At 34.9% G+C, this 22,803-nt stretch overlaps 2 pseudogenes; both read right to left on the bottom strand.

The window, feature by feature from the left end:
* Window positions 1-561: 561 nt before the first annotated feature.
* On the bottom strand, window positions 562-3,391 carry LOC108487758 (probable disease resistance protein At1g61300; annotated as a pseudogene).
* A 14,141-nt stretch (window positions 3,392-17,532) lies between these two features.
* LOC108489054 (probable disease resistance protein At4g27220) lies at window positions 17,533-21,409 on the bottom strand (annotated as a pseudogene).
* Window positions 21,410-22,803: the final 1,394 nt, after the last annotated feature.

Here is a 22,803-nt window from a genome sequence, read left to right on the forward strand (position 1 = left end):
TAAAACGTTATTAAACTAACATTAATTACTAAAATTTATAAAAAATTACCTTTTTCTTTCCTTCTTTTCCTTCCCTCTTCTTCTTCTCCTTCTCTTTTCTTTTTCTTTTTCTTCTCTCACCGCAGCCTCCTTCTCTTCCTCTCCTTTTTCTTTCTTCTTCTTCTCTTCTTCCCTTCTTCCCTTCTTCCCTTCTTCTCTCTTTTTCTTTGCTGAAAATGAAGCTTGGGGACCATATATTATGGTCCCCCAAACAAAATAACAAAACCCCTCTGCATGAGGGGTCAAATCGGACCAAAAGCAGACACCGGTGCTACCTCTGCCAGAGGCAACACTGGTGCCGCCTCTGGCACCAACATGTCCCTTTTTTTTTTTTTCGTTTTTTTACTGTTTGGTACTGTTTGTCAGGGTGGTGCCGCTTGTCAGATTGGCGTGACCACCCTGACATACCATTTTCGTATTTACTTTTTTTACTGTATTATTTTCAAATTTTTTTATTTTTTTTATATTTTTTTAGTAAAAAACCCCACGGTTATAGTTTTAAACAGACATCATCAAACATCTTCACCAAATCTCGAGCAAGGGTCGAACAACGTTCTTAATATTGAAATTAGGGTGCTCCCACTCCACTGCTTCCCACCAATCTATTGGATACACTTGGATTCTCTGGAGAGAATTAGAAGGAGATAGTTTTCCTTCATCATCAATCTCAAGCTGTGGAAGATATAGAGGAATCCGCTTTAGCTTTGGACAATAACTTATTGTAATGGATTGGAGAGAATCACAACCCATTACTCCATTTTCACTACAAATGCGCTGCAATTGTACCAGTTTCCCCAATTCTAACCTCCTCAGTTTGGGGAAAGGGAATTTGATGGTATCATTACTGGAACCCAATCTTTTTTCTCGGATTCATTATTATTTCTTCCAATTCACTACAATACCTTACATCCATCACTTCCGGTTGCTTAGAACCCAATCACTGAAAACAATTTCTTAATTTTGTCGCAATTCCATAGAGTGATCTCTTTGAGGAGGAAAATCATCGATCGATGATTCTCCGCTCCAACTTCAACTATGACTTTCAAATTCTCTAACTCAATTAGATCCGAGACTCGAGTTTTGAAGCTAATCACGGTGGGATGAAATTACGATTCCAACTCACTACAACCACGAAGTTCACATTTTTCAAATCGGTTGCATCCTCAATCCAATATCGTTTATACTTCTCACACCCTGCACTCTAGTAGACTTAATTCCTTGATGCCGTATGGAAGTATAATTTCATCTCCAACATCAATTTTAATCCCTTTAAATCTAACAACATTACTAAATACCAGGGGACGAACAGAGGTGATTTCAGAAACCAAAATGGAGAATTTTTAAAGCGTTTTTCTCTTACTTGCAAACGTGTTCAAGCCACACACGTTATGGAACCAGTCCTCAAAAACCTCCAACTTATTCAATTCCCTCAACTCTTCTGCGCTTTCCAATTTAAAATGAACGCACAATCTCAAGCCGGCATAGTTTTGAGAGTGTTCCAGTAGGAATCCCCGTTAGACGAATGGTACGTTTAAGATTGAAATATCTAAGATTCACCAACATTTCCAAACCTTGAGGGATTTTCTCGATTCCACTGCCTCCAAGATCCAATTTCTTCAAAGCTTGAAGTTTCGATAAACAAGGCAAACTCCTTAAATTCCAACATCCTCTAAGTAACAATACTGTGAGTTTCTGCAAACTAGAAATAGAATTAGACAAACTCCCCAAATAATTACGTGAAAGATCAATAATCTCAAGGTTAGGAAAGTGCTCAAAGAAAAGATTCTGGAATTTCTTTCAATTCATTCCATGAGAGCAACAATGTTGTCAGCTTCGGAAATTTCAGGCATTTTATGGTTTGAGGAATTGTTGAGATGGAATTGCACATTAAAGAAACCTTCTCCAAATCTTCACCCCATTCCTCCATGTTTGGCACCTCTTCCAACTGCATACCAGCTTTTACCAGAAATCTTTTCCTTGTGATATGCAATGCCATATCTCTAACAAGATCATGCATTTTTATACATGACCTATCTTGAACCATTTCTAGCAAACAGTTTTCTTCAAGCTTTTGCAAAATGGAATGACCGCTACCCTCCATTGCTTTTCTACTTCCCATTCCATCTATAAGCCCTTCTTCCATCCACTTTTCAATGATCTCATCTTTATCGATTACATCATCTTCAGGATATAATGCACAATACAAAAGGCAATCTTGGTCTATTCGTTGCAGACGATCATAGCTGAATTTTAAACATCCATACACCTTATCTTCCATATCGTTGATGTTTCTGATGTTGCCTCGTAATTCCTCTATAGCATCTTCCCACATACAAGGATAAGATTTTCCCCTCATACAACCAGCCAGTGTGACAACTGCTAGGGGAAGTCCACCACATTCCCTCACGGCAAGTTCCATTAATGATTCTAAAGTTGGATTGGGCAACATGTCTTGTCCAGCTTTGCTTAAGAATAAGTTCATGGCTTCCTCCATAGAAAAACAAGGAACTTTAACTTTCTTAAATCCCATTGATTCAACAACCCTTTCTGAGCGTGTGGTCAACACTAATTTGCATCCATTGGTTGTTGTTGGCTCAAGGATTGCAACATCCTCAAAGGAAAAGCTTCTCCATACATCATCCAATATTAGCACATACCTCATTTCTCCTCTCAACATTTCTGATAACTTCCCTGCACGGACAATTGTATTTTCATCATCTGACAACTTTCTCTCCAATTGAGAAGCGATGTCCTTTTGCAGCTTTCGAATATCGAAGACTTGAGATACATTTACCCAAATCAATTTTCTAAATTTATCCTTCATAATAGTTGTTTTCCCTATTCCGCCCATCCCCCACACACCAACTAATCCAACTGCATCTCCCATCAAGTACTGATAAATTTCTTCTCTAACATTGGTCGCAACTACTACTTCCGGTGTAGGTAGATTAACCTCTATGGTAGAAGGATCATTAACAACATAGCCCCCGGAGAAATTTCCTTCAGCATGCACTTCCTTCATTGCCTGAGTCGCCTCATCAACAAGCTTCCCCAAGCATGAGCGGAACAGATATTTTCCTTTACTGATTTTATCTTCAACATGTTGAGCATGACCAAGCTTTTGCTCTACTTTCTCAAACCATCTTTTAACTTCCTGCTTTGGCATTTTCCCGAAGTGATGCTCGTCTTCCAACTGCTGTTGAAAATCGGCCTCCTTGGCACGCAAATCCGCTTGTGCTTGATTGAAATCATCAACGTATTCAGTGAATTTCCTTTGGAATTTTAGATATTTGCTAGCATTACGACCGATGAACTTAATAACATCAAGGATATGCCCGATGAGTTCAGCCATTAAAAAGGTCTAGTTTTCCTGCATCAAATTTAGCATATTGTTTAAGAATATTAGAAAATCAAAAGGAGAATTACAATGATACAAATAGAGCCACCTGAGCTTGTTTAAGTGGTTGAATCCTCTAAGCATATGCAGTACTTATAACTTCAAACAAAATTCACTAAAGTTACAGACATGATGGGAGGATACAGCACAGATCTGGTTGTTGACACCATAGGTCCCAACTCCAAACCACCAGATCTAGTCTTCAAATAATACATTTTCCCTTACAGACACAATAAGGCAGTTCATTTTGACATATATGCATATGAGATCCACATAAAGGGACTGAAAAATGTCATATATGCAACATAAGTAAGATCACATAATATGTTAGAATTAAATAACTCAATTTTTATTTAAATAAAATATGATAGAAAATAAAAAAGAGTAAAATCCATATAGAACTAGACTTCTTTTATTTTATTTTAGAATAAAGTTTTTAAGCCTTATTAAACTCCATCTATTTTATATTGATTAGGATAAAGTGTTTCAATCCTACTAGAATATGGCTTTACAAGCCTATAAATAGACATAGTCTATTCCTCTTGTATTGATTAAATTTTTTTTTCAACATAATAAATTTTCTTCTCCTCTTTCCGTGATTTTTTCTGAAAGGGTTTCAAAATAAAATTTGTGTGTTCTTTATTTTATTTTATTTTTCACATAAAACTTGGGTGTATTTAGGGATAATAACAGAATAAAAGGCAACACAAGTAGAAGACTATAAGATGCATTCTATGGCCAATTTATTGAAGCTTACTTGAACCTATAGCTTGGAATAAAGAATGCTAGTACCTAACTCTTTTCTCCACTTCAAAAGATCCAACTAAAGAAGGAATTACTAGCGTTTGCTTAAGAATAGCTGAAATCAAGGACTCCAAGAACAATCTCCAGTATTGTTCTCTTAAGTAGTCCAATAGTGCGGGGCGATGGGTCAAATCTTAGGCAAAATACAGCGTTACAGCTGGCAACAAAATCATAATTATACCAATTAAACCCAGTTGAAATCCTAAAGAAATCAAATTTGTTAAGGCTGAAACCTTAGCAATTTAAATAAGGAGTTATGTGAGATGGTGATATTTGTTGTACTCGGTGGTTAAAAGTTGTTTTAAATATGGAGTAGCTTTAAAATATGAGATATATGTTTATCATCTTAATGAATTTATAGAATATAAAAATTAGTTATTAAATTGCTTCGGTAGATATATTATAATTTCTTTAGTTGGTTATCTTTTTTTGTTTTTCGAAGTGTATAATTTTAATTTATTTTATATAAATTAATAATTTAGGATGACTAGCTATTTACTATTTTTATATATATTTTAGATATAATGTCAAATTTAACCTTCAATATTTTTTCTTTCTTATCAATTTGGCTCCCTACTTTTTTTTAAAAAATTTAGCCACTAACCTTTTAAAAATAATTGAATTTTTAAAAACTAAAATACAAACTAAAACATTAAATGTTTAAACATGGCAATCGGAATGCAAATCTACACATACTTTTTTTTTGAATTTCTATGAACGTTTTATATATCTTTTTACTTTTTTTAATATTTTAAATTATTTATGAATGTGGCATATAAGACAAATAAGATCATGTCAAGTATCAACATGAAGTATAAATGGATTTCTCGTGAGTTGTCATACTAACATTGTTAAAAAAATTTTAATTTTTTTTAGTCAGCATTTTTGTTTTAAAACAACAGTTTGGCTCTTTATAGAAGATTAATCTTCAAATTTCGCTCAAAATAAGAACAAGAATTAATTTGATAAACGATATAACAATTAACAGTTAAATTTGACATTATGCCTATAATTGAAAAACAAATTTTAAATTAAATTATAAAAAGTATTGATTTTTTTCCCATAATAATGAATATAAATCTACAAGTAGTTTTGTAACGCCCCAAATAATTTAATTTTGCTTCTGTAAAATTTGATATAAGTATGTATTTGCTTTAGTGGTTAAATATTTTAAGGCATGTGAGAGGTCCCAAGTTCAAGTCTTATCTTTAGCAATTTTTGTTATTTTTGGATCTAAGCCTTATCTTTGTTCAATGGGCTTATATTTAATTACTTGTAAATTTATATTAGAATGAGCTTGCTTGTTTGAGTGGTAAGGGAACTAGTGTGCTGGAGGTCCTGTGTTTGAATCTCTGCGCAAGCGTGTGTGTATTGTTTTTGCTCTATTATCTGTAGAGTTTCGGTGGAATTGGGTTTCTGAGGAAATGGTTGTCAGTGGGATATTGGAGAGGAATTTGGAGGATTCCTCATAACTTATCTGATTTTTTTATTTTTATTTTTTTCCTAAATTTTCTCACTTTTAGTAATTCCCAAGAATCTGACGTTATTCATTTTCTTTCTTGCTCTCTGCCACTTTTTCCCTTTTTCTTTTTGCTCTCTGCCACTTTTTCCCTTTCTCTTTCTTGCCGTCGAATTTATTCCTGTTATCTTTTTGCTGCCAAATTTTCGTATTCTGCTATTTTGGTTCTCTTTGTGCGTTACTGGAGAAGATCAAGGGGCTGGGGGTTTTCAATTAGCGGCATAATTGTGCGAAATCTCTGTTATTCGATTGAAGGTGCTGAGTGTCTCGGGAGTGTTGTTGCGTCGAAGCCGTACTAGGTATGTTCCAAAAATGCGAAAATTTGAGTTTCGGTGAAAGTTAAAAAACTGCATTGTCGATGTCACATGGGTGTGTGGTCGCCGTATGGATGGCGGTGTGCGAGACACGACCGTGTGATTGACGAATACATAGCCGTGTGGTGGCTCAAGTGTGGTCATGTAGGCCACATGGGCATGGCCAAGTTGGGTGTGTGGGCCCACACAGGCATGTCACATGGACGTGTGGACTTTGGGCTAGGCCGTGTGGGCCACATGGGCAAAGGCCAATTTGGGCGTGTGGTCTACATGGGTATGTGGGCCCATAATTTTGAAATTTTCCCTAGGGTCACACAGGTCGCTCTGATCAACTGTGGGCCTACTATAGGGTCGATAAGAGCTATTTAAACTCTATTTTAAATGTTATGGTACTCTAATAGACTGATTTGAGTAGGATACTAAATGTATGCCTGACTATACTGTCATATGTATATCTGTTATTTGTTTAAAAGCATGTTGAGCATGTTTAATCCGATAATTTTGTATCTAATTTGGGGCGGGATTTGTATTTGAGGATGAAGTATTCTGATTGATGTTAATCGCCTATACTCTGGCAGCATGGTTGCATATATTCTGATACGTGTCTTAATGGCACAAGTTGGTGTGTAGGGATGGGTGGGTGTTTTTAACCCCACATGGTGTGATGGGATGGTCGGAGATGGTACGTAGAGGATGGGGGTAAGATTTATGCATGTCTGCTTTTGAAATCTGGCCGATTCTCGAATCAAATCAGATTCGCTTCGATTGTGTTTATAAAACTGTATGTTTGCATTCTATTGGGTTATACACTGAGTTTACATAAACTCACTTCTGTTTGTCTGTTTTGTCAGGTAATCTACAAACTTAGGCAAATCGGTGCGACGGAGTCTCACGGTGACCACAAGTTTGTGTATTGACTTTAAATAATGGTTTTATTTAATTTCAGATTATTTTTGGGAGTTTTGTAATTGTTGGACTCTTTGGACTGTTTAAAATTTTTTTATTTGGTTTTGGTTATGTTTAAACTTTTAAAGCGTCGTTTGATTAAAATTACGGTTTTACGAAATCAAAGGGTTTTTTTTCAAAAGTACGAACTAGATTTTTCAAAATATAACATTTTTAAAACCTCCACTGCAAATATTGTTTTGGTAAATGAATTAATTAAATAACATTATCAGTAATAGTTATAAAAATTGGATGGTTTATCGAGTAACACTGTTTCCAAAACTCAACTTTTTTGACATCACCAGATTCAGTCATAACGTCTAGGCCGAGTTTGGGGTGTTACATTTAGTGGTATCAGAGTCAAGTTGCAAAACTCAACTGTAAATTTTGGGTTTCAAAATTTTGTTTTAAATATAATTGGTTTTCAAATATCCTTAATAATTTGAAAAAGAAAAGTATTATGTGGTACACCGAGTCTCCGGTGCCGATCCTATAAGAATTTCTGAAACTTAGTTAGAATTGCTCTAAAACACTGTAGATAGTATCTTCTAAAACTGTACTGAGTTAGCTAGAGACTGAAATATCTGAAAACAATTCTAAACTTCTAATAATTTATACATAAAACATTTGTTAATAAATACTGAAACTGATGTATAAAACTTTTAATGTAGATTAAAACTCGAATTTATGATAAGCACTCGTGAAACTCGCGGACGTGGTATTAAAGGCTGTGGTAGAAATCGTAGAGGGCTCGAGCTGAGTTTTCCTCTCTAGGCAGTATGCCCAAATTGAATACGACTGAGACACCAGTATCGCTTGTTACTAAGACTGGGTCTCAAAGTCACTCGGCTGGGGATGACGCATTGTCCCAAGCCATGTTGAGAATCTTGGAGAGGGTTGTTGGACCCCACTCTGGAGTTGAGGGTTGAGGGTCGGTAACTAAACGACTCCGGTCTAATGGTGCTGAGTTGTTTAGGGCCGTCACTTGAGTCGCCTCTAATGTGGCTGAATATTGGTTGGAGGCCACTGAGATGATCATGAATGATCTAGATTACACTCTTAAGTAAAAACTGAAGGGTGCAGTCTCATTGCTTCGCGATGAGGCTTATCAGTGGTGGTTAACAGTTGAGAAGGATACCTAGTCTGATTGTCTGAGTTAAGATTTCTTCAAAACTACCTTCTAGAGCAAGTATGTGTGAGTTAATTATGTGGATGCTCGTAGGTGTGAGTTCATGAATCTCACGCAATGCGATAGATCTGTGACCGAGTATGAGGCTGAGTTTTTGATGCTGAGCCGCTACGCTCGAGATATGGTGGCGACTGAGTATGAGAGGTGCGTCTTATTTGAGGATGGTTTAAGGGATAATTTGAGGGTGCTAATACCTCCATAGAGAGAGCGAGAGTGAGAGTTTGCAGTTCTGGTAGAGAAGGCTAAGATCATCGAAGATGTTAAGCGCGTAGAGTGCCAGAATAGGGATCGAGAGAAGGGTAAGAACAAGAGGGATTTAGAGCCCTCAAGTTCGATGCAGAGGTCTAAGAAAAAGGCCAGATCTGGCGGGCCAGTTAGAGTAGGGGCCCATGTTGCTCCTACTAGGTTGCAGCCATACAGTGATTGTAGACGCTATCCGGGCGAGTGTTGGAGGAGGTTAGAGGTTTGTCTGAGGTGTGAGTCTCTAGAGCACCGTATTAAGGAGTGTCCACAGAAGGCTGATCAGATGCAAGCTTCGGCACCAGGTTCTGTGCAATCTTAGAGGGTAGTTCAGCAGCAACCTAGGGGCCATTGACAGGCTAGAGGTGGTAATGGTATGGGTCGTGGGCAGAGAACACCGGTCAGAGGTGATGGTCAAACTGAGGCGAGACAGCCTGCACTAGTTTATGTTGCACGAAGTCACGAGGATAGAGATGCTCCTGATGTCATCACAAATACGTTCCTTATATTTGATGTACCTTATACTGCTCTAATAGACATAGGTTCTACACACTCTTACGTGACTATTACTGTATCTGAAACTCTGGATATTTCTGTTGAGAGTACTTCTAATGAGGTTACTATACTAAGTTCGTTGAGGCAGTTCATTCGGGTTAGTAAAATTTATAGAAATGTTCCACTAATAGTGTAATGGACTATTTTTCTGGCAAATCTAATGGAGCTTTTGTTTGGAGAGTTCGATCTAATCTTGGGTATAGACCGGTTGGTTAAGTACCGGGTCAGTTTAGACTAAGCATCTAATAGGGTCGTTCTGAGGATGAAGGATAATTTGGAGGTGGTTGTAATTGGTGAGCGTTGAGATTATTTGTCCAATGTGATCTCTGTTCTTGTGGCTGAGAAATTGGTTCAGAAATGGTGTAAGGTGTATTTGGCTTACGTTAGTGTTTTTGATTTTGGGGTTTTTCTGTTGGAGATATCAAAACAGTGAGGGACTTTCCAGATGTCTTTCCTGAAGAGTTACTAGGTTCACCTCTGAATCGAGAAATCGAGTTTGGAATTAAGCTTCTACTAGGTACAAATCTTGTGTTTATCGCTCCGTATCATATGACACAAAAGGAGCTTATGGAGCTTAAGGCTCAACTGCAAGAGCTTCTGGATCGTGGTTTCATCCGTCCTAGTGTGTCTTCATGGGGAGCACCAGTTCTGTTTGTTAAGAAGAAGGATAGAACCATGATGACGTGCATCGATTATCGACAGTTGAACAAGTTAATTGTAAAGAATAAGTATCCACTTCCGAGGATCGATGACTTGTTTGATCAGTTACGGGGAGCTTCAGTGTTCTCTAAAATAGATCTTCGTTCCGAGTATCATTAGTTGAGGGTTAAGGAAGTTGATGTTCATAAAAATACATTTAGGACTTGTTATGGACATTATGAGTTCCTAGTTATGCCTTTTGGTCTGACGAATGCTTTGACTGCATTCATGGATCTGATGAATCATGTCTTTCAGCCTTATCTGGATCAATTTATCGTGGTTTTTATCGATAAAATTTTGGTTTACGCTAAGAGTGATGATGAGCATGATGAGCATCTTAGAGTGGTACTTCAAATTTTTCGTGCAAAGCAGCTCTAAGCTAAGTTGAGTAAGTGTGAGTTCTAGTTACGAGAGGTAAATTTCTTGGGCCATGTAGTGTCTGTTGAGGGGATTCGTGTAGATTCGAGGAAGATTGAGGCTGTGCTAGATTGAAAATAGCCAAAGAATGTGTATAAGATCCGCAGTTTTCTAGGTTTGACGGGTTATTATCGGTGGTTTGTTGAGGGATTCTCTCTGATTGTAGCTTCTTTAACTATGCTTTTTTGAAAGGGTGTTTCATTTATCTGGACTAATGCACAGTAGTCGAGCTTCAAAAAGCTCAAGTCTGTTCTGACTTAGGCTTTTGTTTTGATACAGCCTGAATCCGACAAGGAGTTTGTGGTCTACAGTTATGCATCACACATCGGTTTGGGATGTGTATTGATACAAGATAGAAAGGTTGTGGCTTATGCATCATGTCAGCTTAAGATACATGAGGAAAACTATCTGACGCATGATCTCAAGTTGGCAGCTGTGATCTTTGCGTTGAAAATTTGGAGGCACTATCTGTATGGTGAGAGGTGTATTATCTACACTGATCATAAGAGTCTCAAGTTCCTTCTTACTTAGAAGGAGTTGAATCTTAGACAGCGCCGATGGATTGAGTTGCTTAAGGATTATGACAGCACGGTAGAGTACCATTCTGGTAAGGCTAATGTGGTAGCCGATACTCTTAGTCGCAAAACGATGACTGATCTGAGGGTGATGTTTGCTCGTCTTAGTTTGTTCGATGATGAGAGTCTGTTAGCCAAGTTACAAGTTAAGCCGACTTGGATTGAGTAGATTCGAGATAGGTAGTTGGGGGATGAGTCTCTAAGTTTGCAATTTCGTCAAGTTGAGAGTTGCAGTACTTTAGATTTTGGGTAGAATAATAATGGTGTTCTATTTTTAGGGACGAATCTGTATATTGAATGATACTAATTTGAGGCAGTATATTCTGAGGGAGGTGCATAGTAGCCCTTATGCTATGTATCCCGGTGGTAATAAGATGTACCACGATCTCCGTGAGTTGTACTGGTGGCTGAGTTTGAAGCGTGAGATTAAAAATTTTGTGGCTTAATGTCTGATGTGCCAACAGGTTAAGGCTGATCACCAGTTGCCTTCGGGTTTGATGCAGCCATTTAAGATTCCCTTATGGAAATATGAATGTGTGACGATGAACTTCGTTAGTGGGTTGCCCTTGATACCCACTAAGATGAATTCTGTTTGGCTCATCGTGGATCGATTGACCAAGTCTGCTCATTTTATTCCAGTTCAGACGGACTATTCTTTGCAAAAGTTAGCAAAGCTCTACATTTCTAAGATTGTGAGACTGCATGAGGTTCCTGTATCGATCATTTCTGATAGAGATCCTCGCTTCATATCTCGGTTTTGGAAGAAATTGCATCAGGCTCTGGGTTTAAGGTTGGACTTCAGTACTGCATTCCATCCTCAGACCGATGGTTAATCTTAGAGGGTGATTCAGATGCTGGAGGACATGCTTCAGAGTTACGTGATTGACTTCCAAGGTAGTTGGGAGGATTATCTGCCGCTAGTTGAGTTCGCCTACAACAACAACTTTAAGTCTAGCGTTCAGATGGCACCTTACGAGGCTTTATATGGTCGTAAGTGTCGTACTCCACTATGTTGGACTGAGATGCATGAACGTCGAGTTTTGAGTCATGAGTTGGTTTCTGAGACTAAAGATAAGGTTAGACTAATTCGGGATCGTCTGAAAGCGGCTTCTAATAGGCAGAAGTCTCATGTAGATCTGAAGGAGAGATATTGAGTACTCTGTGAGAGACTTTGTGTTTTTTAAGGTTTTTCCATGGAAGAAAGTTTTGAGATTCGGTCGCAATGGCAAGTTGAGCCCTAGGTTCATTGGGCCGTATCGGATTCTGAAGCGTGTGAGACCAGTCGCTTATCAGTTAGAGCTACTCCCAAAGTTAAACCATATCCATGACGCATTTCATGTTTTGGTGTTGAGGCGGTATCGGTCAGATCCATCTCATGTTGTCTCTGTTGAGGAAATTAAGGTTAGGCCAGACTTAACTTTTGAGGAAGAGCCGGTTCAGATTCTGGATCGAGACGTTAAGGTTCTGAGGAGGAAGTCTATTCTTTTAGTAAAGGTTTTGTGGCGGAATCATGGTACCGAGGAGGCCACGTGGGAACCTGAGGACTCGATGCGATAGCAGCATCCTTATCTATTCAGATCAGGTAAATTTTGAGGTCGAAATTTCTTTTAGGTGGTAGAGTTGTAACATTCCAAATAATTTATTTCTGCTTCTGTAAAATCAGAAACAAGTATATATCTGCTTCAATGGTTAAGTGTTCTGAGTGTGTGTGTGTGAGGTATCAAGTTCAAGTTTTATTTTTAGCAATTTTTTGTTATTTTTGGATCTAAGCCCTATCTTTGTTCAATGGGCTTATATTTAATTGCCTATAATTTCATATCAGAATGAGTCTGCTGGTTCGAGTGGTAAAGGAACTGGTGTGTTGGAGGTCCTGTGCTCAAATCCCTGCGGAAGCGTGGGTATTATTTTTGCTTTGTTATCTGTAGAGTTTCAATGGAATTGGGTTTCTGAGGAAGTGGTTGTCAGTGGGATAGTGGAGAGGAATTTGGGGGATTCCTGATAACTTGTCCGATATAATTTTATTTTTATTTTTTCCCAAATTTCCTCTCTTTCAGAAATTCTTAAAAATCTGAAGTTATTCCTTTTCTTTCTTGCTCTCTGCCACTTTTTTCCTTTTTCTTTCTTGCTCTCTGCCACTTTTTCCCTTTTTCTTTCTTACCTCTATTTTTATTCTTGTTATCTTTTTGTTGCCAAATTTTCGTATTCCCCTATTTCGATGCTCTTCGTTCGTTATTGAAGAAGATCAAGGGGTTGGGGGTTTTTAATCAGCGGCCTAATTGTGCAGAATCTCTGTTATGCGACTGAATATGCTAAGTGTCTCGGGGGTGTTGTTGCATCGAAACCGTACCAGGTGTGTTCCTAAAATGCAAAAATCTGAGTTTCGGTGAAAGCCAAAAAATTGCACTATCGACGCCATACAGGGGTGTGGTCGTCCGTGTAGATGGCCGTGTGTGAAAAATGATCGCATGGTCGACGAATGCATGGCCATGCGCAGCATACGACCGTTTGGTGGCTCGAGTGTGGCCATGTGGGCCACACATGCATGGCCAAGTTGGGCGTGTGAAGTTTGAGCCAAACCATGTGGGCCATACGGGTAAAAACCAATCTGGGCGTATGAGCCCACATAGGCATGTGGGCCTATAATTCTGGAATTTTTACTAGGGTCGCACGGTTCGCTCTGATTGACTGTAGGCCTACTGTAGGGTCGGTAAGGGCTATTTAAACCCTATTTTGAATGTTATGATACTCTGATAGACTGATTTGAGTAGGATACTAAATGTATGCCTAACTGTACTGTCATATATATATATATATATATATATCTGTTATTTGTTTGAAAGCATGTCAAGCATGTTTAATTGGATAATTTTGTATCTAATTTGGGGTGAGATTTGTATTTGAGGAGGAAGTATTATGATCGGCGTTAATCGCGTATACTCTGGCAGCATGGCTACATATATTCTGATACGTGTCGTAATGGCACAAGTTTGTGTGTAGGGATGGGTGGGTGTTTTTAACCCCACATGGTGTGATGGATGGTCGGAGATGGTTTGTAGAGGATGGGGGGTAGAATTTATGCATGTCTACTTCTGGAATTGATTCTGAATCTAAAATTGTATCTACTTCTGACTGTGTTTATAAAACTGTATGTTTACATGCTTAATTCTGTTGGGTTACACACTGAGTTTATGTAAACTCACTTCAGTTTGTCTATTTTGTTAGGTAATCCACAGACTTAGGCGGATCGGTACGACGGAGTCTCACGGTGACCACAAGTTTGTGAATTGACTTTAAGTAATGGTTTTATTTAATTTCGAATTATTTCTGGGAGTTTTGTAATTGTTGGACTCTCTAGATTGTTTAAAATTTTTTTATTTGGTTTTGGTTATGTTTAAACTTTTACAGCGTTGTTTGACTAAAATTATGATTTTACAAAATCAAAGGGTTTTTTTCGAAAGTACGAACTGGATTTTTCAAAAGTACTAACTGGATTTTTCAAAATATAAGGATTTTAAAACCTCCATTGCAAATATTGTTTTGGTAAATGAATTAATTAAATAACGTTATCAGTAATAGTTATAAAACTTGGATGGTTTATCGAGCAACACTGTTTCCAAAACTCAACCCTTGTGACATCACCAGATTCGGCTATAACGTCTAGGCCGGGTTTGGGGTGTTACAAGTTTGTAAAGAAAAATAATTGAAAACTCAGAAGGCATATGTGACAATTCGAAAAACACACACAAAAAAAGAATGAGAACCATTGAATATAAGAGAATATCTATACCTCACATTATCCTTCAAAACAAAATATCTATGCCCTAATAGTAGTATCTCAACCAATAAGTGTTGGGTATCATGGTAAGGTATATTGTATTTTTAGAGGGAGACCTAAAACGGACATTATTAAAAAAGGTAGTCATAAATGCTAAATGTGTTCCATAAAACGGATATGAATGATACAAAAAAGTAATCCCTGAAAGTCATGAAAACATAAGAATTTTGGTACTTTGAAGTTATATCTTCTTACCACTTCATATATATCATATATAGTGGTGAATTCAGTTCGGTTCAACGGTTTTAGAAAATATGGGCTTTGTCAAAAAAATTGTCACATTATCTTAGTTTTAAAAAAATCTAATAATGCAATTCTTGATTTTTTTTCTCTTCATAAAAATCATAATACATGCTCTAGATTCATTTATACATTTATAAAGTGAATTAAATAATTAAATAAATATCATAATCATTTAAAAATATTTTAAGTTGAGCTATTTAGTGTATAAATAATTTAAACTGGTTAAAAGGAAAGCTAATAGGTAAAGCATTCTTAGGCCTAATGTTTTGTTGTGTCATTTCTTCTAATTAGTTGCTAACTTTAATTAGTTATAATTGAACCATTACATACCTAAAAATTTGAGTCATTACTATATGTCAATATAATTTATTAAATTCATAACTATCAAATATATATATTTAATAGCTTGTGTAGAATTGCTTCTTTTATAAATAAAATATTATAAAGTTTAATAAACCATTTTCTTAAAAGAAAATTAAAATTATGCTTATAATTATAATTATTATATTTAAAAATATCCACTTATTCTAATACAAAAACAAAACCACACTTTTATAACTTTTTATGACATATTTCTATAATTTTAATATTTTATATCATCATATCTAGTTTTTAATAATAATAATAATAATAATAATAATAATAATAATAATAATAATAATAATAATAATAATAATACAGTTAAATTAATTACTCTATATAGACATTGAAATGATCAATTTATTATTGTATTAAAACTATTCCTTTAAATATAATTTTTTTCATTTGAGTTGATTTGAATAAAATAGGTTCTCTGTGAAAAAAACGAACCCGAATCAAATTATGCAGTTTGGGTGATAATATCAACCAAAAATCAAACTGAACATTACAAAACCTGAACCAAATTAAATCAAATACATCGATTCGAATCAATTTTTCGATTTCTTTGCCTAGTTCTAATCATATACTATAATGTTGAGAATAAGTAAGAATTAATTAACGGTACTTGAAAAGAAAAGGATAATAATAGATGAATTTATAAAAATAGGAAAGATTGATTTGGAGAATAATTAATCATTAATTTCATGTTTATTTTGTATTTTATATAATTTATCATAATAATTCAATTTTAAAAATATAACTTATCGTAAATCTATTGATAAATGGATGTTCGTAACCTCAAATTTATCCTATTATAATCTTTAAAAGATGCATGTCCACAACCCTTAAATTCATTATCTTGTAACCCCTAAATCATTTATGGGGCACCTTAATGTTGATCCTTAATATTTTATAACTTATGATTTTTGAAGTCCTGTAAATAGAGGGCATGCACAAGCTTATTGGATATTTGCTTGGGGATGATCTCTTTCTCTTCATTAATTTAAAACCATATATATTTGAAAAATTCAAAGTAAAATTAAGATATTTTAGTATGATAAATTTGAATTATTTATTAACTTATTTAGATTCCAAAATTATCATTTTAGAAAGAAATTAAATTTCTTTATATATTTATAAAGGTATAAAATTTAGAATTTTTATAAATATTTAGAAATTTAAAATTATTTTGAACTTTTCAAAATTACTTTGAATTACTTTTTGTAATTTTATTGAGAGAGAGATCGATTTGCTCTTTTCAAAATTGACAAGGACCAAAGAGATATTTATACCAATTTGTTATTTGAATTATTCAAATTGTAAAATTCAAATCAATCGGACTCAAATTGTTTATTTAAATTGACTCAAAAAATTAAATAACTCAATTTAATTAACTCAAAATTTATTTTTAAAATTATTTTCAAATCAAATTAAATTTTACATCTCAAATCAAATCCACATTTCTTTATTAATTATGATAGCTTTCCTATCTTAGGAAAAAACTTACAACCGCAATTAGGGTTGAGAAAATTGCTTGGGAAGGGACTTTTGTAATCATCAACAAGAAAAACAGGTTTAATGAAAACTTAATCTATTGTAAATGGAAATCAAAGTCTTAGGGGTTAAAGTTAACATATATGTCTGTTCATTTATTAATTTACTGCTACCCTTGCAACCCATTTATTAGCATGTCATGCACAGGGCAGCTTGGGGCCAGAACGACCTGTACGTGGAATGCCAGGATTAGGTCTCAAATTTTACTTTAATTATTTCACATCTTTTACAATTTTAATTCATCTAAGTCCTTTCAAATTATTTTTATTTAATATTTTACAATTTTCATGAAATAAATTATATAAAAATTAAAAATTAAAAAATATAAAATTTAACAATACATCAAATTTGTAGATTTAGTCTTAACTCGATTCACATCGATATTATTGTCGATGTAAAAGAACATAAGTTGAAGTGCATTTAAGCACATTGTCTTTTTATTTAATGATTGATGAGGAGTTATATGTAATTATAAATATTGTATAAAAAACAGATATAATAAAAATATATAATGAATTCAATCATAAAAGAGCCCGAGTTTAGTGATAAACATATTTACTATTTACACATTTTAACAAAATGAAATTTATTTTATTTCAATAGTGTAGCCTAAAGCGAGTAAATTTTCTTAATTTATAAAAAAAATAAAAACGGTGTTAACGTAACATATTTATATATAAATTTTAATTGACGTGGCTAAGAGATATTTTATTTGACTTGATAATTTTATAACCAATATTTAACTTAGAATTAAAAATATCAAATAACAAAATCCTTATCCTACACTAAAAGAAGATTTCAATAAAACCCTAACACCCTAATTAACAAAAATGCATGAAAAAATTAATTATAAAATGTAGTTGACGGTTTAATCTTTATTCATGGAAATAAAACACCATTTACAACCAGCTATTTATTAAAGAACACCATAACCTTCATCTTCTTCTTCAATTGTATCTACTATCTACCAAAACAATAGACCAAGACAAGTATTAATATTTTATATAAACACTTAAAAGAAAGAGAGAAAGATCTGCAAATGTATGATAAAAGATTCGTTTGCACTGTTGTGGTTTTAAATAGACTTCGTCAAACATCTTAATCCCATTCCACAACCTGAACAAGGGGACGAACAACGCTCTTAATATTGAGATTGGGGTGCTCCCACTCCACTGCTTCCCACCAATCTAATGGACGCACTTCGATTATCTGGAGAGATTTAGGAGGAGACAGTTCTTCTTCATCATCAATCTCAAGCTGTGGAAGATATAGAGGAATCCGCTTTAGCTTTGGACAATCACTTATTGTAATGGATAGGAGAGAATCACAAACCATTACTCCATTTTCACTACAAATGCGCTGCAATTGTACTAGCCTCCACAATTCTAACCTCCTCAGTTTGGGGAAAGGGAATTTGATGGTTTCATTACTGGAACCCAATCTTTTTTCTCGGATTCTGTTATTATTTCTTCCAATTCACTACAATACCTTACATCCATCACTTCCAGGTTGCTTAGAACCCAATCAGCTGAAAACAATTTCTTAATTTTGTCGCAATTCCATAGAGTGATCTCTTTGAGGGAGGAAAATCTGCCGACTGATGATTCTCCAGCTCCAACTTCAACTATGACTTTCAAATTCTCTAACTCAATTAGATCCAGAGACTCGAGTTTTTGAAGCTGATCAAGTGGGATGAAATTACAGATTCCAACTCACTACAACCACGAAGTTCACATTTTTTCAAATCAGTTGCATCCCTCAATCCAATATCGTTTATACTTCTCAGACCCCTGCACTCTAGTAGACTTAATTCCTTGATGCCGTATGGAAGTATAATTTCATCTCCAACGTCAATTTTAATCCCCTTAAATCTAACAACATTACTAAATACCAGGGGACGAACAGAGGTGATTTCAGAAACCAAAATGGAGAATTTATAAAGCGTTTTTCTCTTACTTGCAAACGTGTTCAAGCCACACACTTTATGGAACCAGCCCTCAAAAACCTCCAACTTATTCAATTCCCTCAACTCTTCTGCGCTTTCCAATTTAAAATGAATTGCCAAATACTGAAGCCGGCATAGTTTTGAGAGTGTTCCAGTAGGAATCCCCGTTAGACGAATGGTACGTCTAAGATTGAGATATCTAAGATTCACCAACATTTACAAACCTTGAGGGATTTTCTCGATTCCACTGCCTCCAAGATCCAATTTCTTCAAAGCTTGAAGTTTCGATAAACAAGGCAAACTCTTTAAATCCCAACATCCTCTAAGTAACAATACTGTGAGCTTCTCCAAACTAGAAATAGAATTAGGCAAACTCTCAAAACAATTACGTGAAAGATCAATAATCTCAAGGTTAGGAAAGTGCTCGAAGAAAGATTCAGGAATTTCTTTCAATTCATTCCATGAGAGCAACAATGTTGTCAGCTTCGGAAATTTCAGGCATTTCATGGTTTGAGGAATTGTTGAGATGGAATTGCACATTAAAGAAACCTTCTCCAAATCTTCACCCCATTCCTCCATGTTTGGCACCTCTTCCAACTGCATACCAGCTTTTACCAGAAATCTTTTCCTTGTGATATGCAATGCCATATCTCTAACAAGATCATGCATTTTTATACATGACCTATCCTGAACCCTTTCTAGCAAACAGTTTTCTTCAAGCTTTTGCAAAATGGAATGACCGCTACCCTCCATTGCTTTTCTACTTCCCAATCCATCTATAAGCCCTTCTTCCATCCACTTTTCAATGATCTCATCTTTATCGATTTCATCATCTTCAGGATATAATGCACAATACAAAAGGCAATCTTGGTCTATTCGTTGCTGACGATCATAGCTGAATTTTAAACATCCATACACCTTATCTTCCATTTCGTTGATGTTTCTGATGTTGCCTCGTAATTCCTCTATAGCATCTTCCCACATACAAGGATCGGATTTTCCCCTCATACAACCAGCCAGTGTGACAATTGCTAGAGGAAGTCCACCACATTCTCTCACAGCAAGTTCCATTAATGATTCTAAAGTTGGATTGGGCAACATGTCTTGTCCAACTTTGCTAGAGAATAGGTTCATGGCTTCGTCCATAGAAAAACAAGGAACTTTAACTTTCTTAAATCCCATTGATTCAACAACCCTTTCTGAACGTGTGGTCAGAACTAATTTGCATCTATTATTTGTTGTTGGCTCAAGGATTCCAACATCCTCAAGGGAAAAGCTTCTCCATACATCATCCAATATTAGCACATACCTCATTTGTCCTCTCAACATTTCTGATAACTTCCCTGCACGGACGATTGTATCTTCATCATCTGACAAGTTTCTCTTCAATTGAGAAGCGATGTTACTTTGTAGTCTTCGAATATCGAAGTCTTGAGATACAGTTACCCAAATCAATTTTCTAAATTTACTCTCTCTCAACAACCTATTATGGACATCCTTCATAATGGTTGTTTTCCCGATTCCGCCCATCCCCCACACACCAATCAATCCAACTGCATCTCCCATCAAGTACTGATAAATTTCTTCTCTAACATTGGTCGCACCTACTACTTCCGGTGTAGGTAGATTAACCGCTATGGTAGAAGGATCATTAACAACCAAGCCCCCAGAGAAATTTCCTTCAGCATACACTTCCTTCATTGCCAGAGTCGCCCCATCAACAAGCTTCCCCAAGCATGAGCGGAAGAGATATTTTCCTTTACTGATTTTATCTTCAACATGTTGAGCATGACCAAGCTTTTGCTCTACTTTCTCAAACCATCTTTTAATTTCCTGCTTTGGCGTTTTCCCGAAGTGATGCTCGTCTTCCAACTGCTGTTGAAAATCAGCCTCCTTGGCACGCAAATCCGCTCGTGCTTGATTGAAATCATCAACGTATTCCGTGAATTTCTTTTGGTATTTTAGATATTTGCTAGCATTACGACCGATGAACTTAATAACATCAAGGATTGGCCCAATGAGTGCATCCATTAAAAAGGTCTAGTTTTCCTGCATCAAATTTTAATGATTAAGTTTAAGAATATTAGAAAATCAAAACTACAATTACAATAATATATACAAATAGAGCCACCTGAGCTTGTTTAAGTGGTTGAATACTCTAACCATATGCAGATATAACTTCAAACAAAATTCACTTAAATTACAGACATGATGGGAGGATACACTACAGATCTGGTTGTTGACACCATAGGTCCCAACTCCAAACCGGCAGATCTAGTCTTCAAATAATACATCTTCCCTTACAGGCACAATAAGGCAGTTCATTTTGACATATATGCATATGAGATCCAAATAAAGGGACTGAACAAAATGTCATATACGCAACATACGTAAGATCACATAAGACTTGGGTGTATTTAGAGATAATAACAGAATAAAAGGCAACACAAGTAGCAGAGTATAAGATGCATGCTATGGCCAATTTATTGAAGCTTACTTGAATCTAGCTTGGAATAAAGAATGCTAATGCCAAACTCTTTTCTCCACTTCAAAAGATCCAACTAAAGAAGGAATTACTAGCGTTTGCTTAAGAATAGTTGAAGTCAAGGACTCCAAGAACAATCTGCAGTATTGTTCTCTTAGACAGTAGTAGTCCAATAGTAAGGGGCGATGGGTCAAATCTTAGGCAAAATAAAGCGTTACAGCTGGCAATAAAATCATAATTATACCAATTAAATCTAGTTGAAATCTCAAAGAAATCAAATTTGTAAAGGCTGAAACCTTAGCAATTTAAATAAGGAGTTATGTGAGATGGTGATGTTTGTTGTACTCTGTGGTTAAAACTTCAACTCTTGTTTCAAGTTTGGAGTAGTTTTAATATTTGTGATAAATATCTATCCTCTCAATGAATTTATAAAATGTGAAAAATTAGTTATTAAATTCGGTAAATATATTGTAATTTCTTTAGGTGGTTATCTTTTATTTATTTTTGAATATGTATAATTTTAATTTATTTTATATAAATTAATAATTTAGGGATGGCTAGCTATCTACTATTTTTTATATGTATTTTAGTTATAATGTCAAATTTAGTCTTCAATATTTATATTTTTTTCTTATCAATTTGCCTCCCATTTTTAAAAAAATAAAATTTAACTACTAACTTTTTAAAAATAATTGAATTTTTAAAATTAAAATACAAACAAAAACATTAAAGGCTTAAACATGGCAACCCGTATGCAAACCTACACACACTTTATGCTTCTTCTTTTTAAATTTCTATGAAATTTTTATGTATCTTTTACTTTTAAATATTTATATAAATTTTAAATTATTTATTAATGTGGCATATAAGATAAATAATGACATGTCAAGTGTCAACATGAAGTATAAATGGACTTTTACGAGAGTTGTCATGTTAACGTTGTTAAAAAATTAATTTTTTTAGTCAACATTTTGTTTTAAAACAACAATTTGACTCTTTTAAAAGATTAATCTTTAAATTTAGCTCAAAATAAGAACAAGAGTTAAATTGATAAATGATATAACAATTAAGAGTTAAGTTTGACATTATACCTATAATTAGAAAAACAAATTTTAAATGATATTATAAAAATATTAATTTTTCCCATAATAATGAATATATATCTATGAGTAGTTTGCAAAGGAAAATAATTGAAAACTCAGAAGGCATGTCACTCCAAAAACACACACAAAAAAGAATGAGAACCATTGAATATAAGAGAATATATATACCTCACATTATCCTTCAAAACAAAACATCTATGCCCTAAAAGTAGTATATCAACAATAAGTGTTAGGTACCATGGTAAGGTATATTGTATATTTAGAGGGAGATTTAAAACGGATATTATTAAGAATGGTAGTCATGAACGCTAAACATGTCCCATAAAACAGACATGAATGATACAAAAAAATAATCCCTCAAAGTCATGAAAACATAAGAAATTTGGAGCTTTGGAGTTATATCTTCTTACCAATTCCTATATATCATATATAGGGGAGAATTCAACGGTTTTAGGAAACATGAGTTTTGTCAAAAAAAATTGTCTCCTTATCTTAGTTTCAAAAAATCTAATATTGCAATTCTTGATTTTTTTTTTCTCTTCATAAAAATCATAATATATGCTCTAGATACATTTATACATTTAT

The sequence above is a fragment of the Gossypium arboreum genome, chromosome 10 (genome assembly GCF_025698485.1).
Source record: "Gossypium arboreum isolate Shixiya-1 chromosome 10, ASM2569848v2, whole genome shotgun sequence".
NCBI classification, from domain to species: Eukaryota; Viridiplantae; Streptophyta; class Magnoliopsida; order Malvales; family Malvaceae; genus Gossypium; species Gossypium arboreum.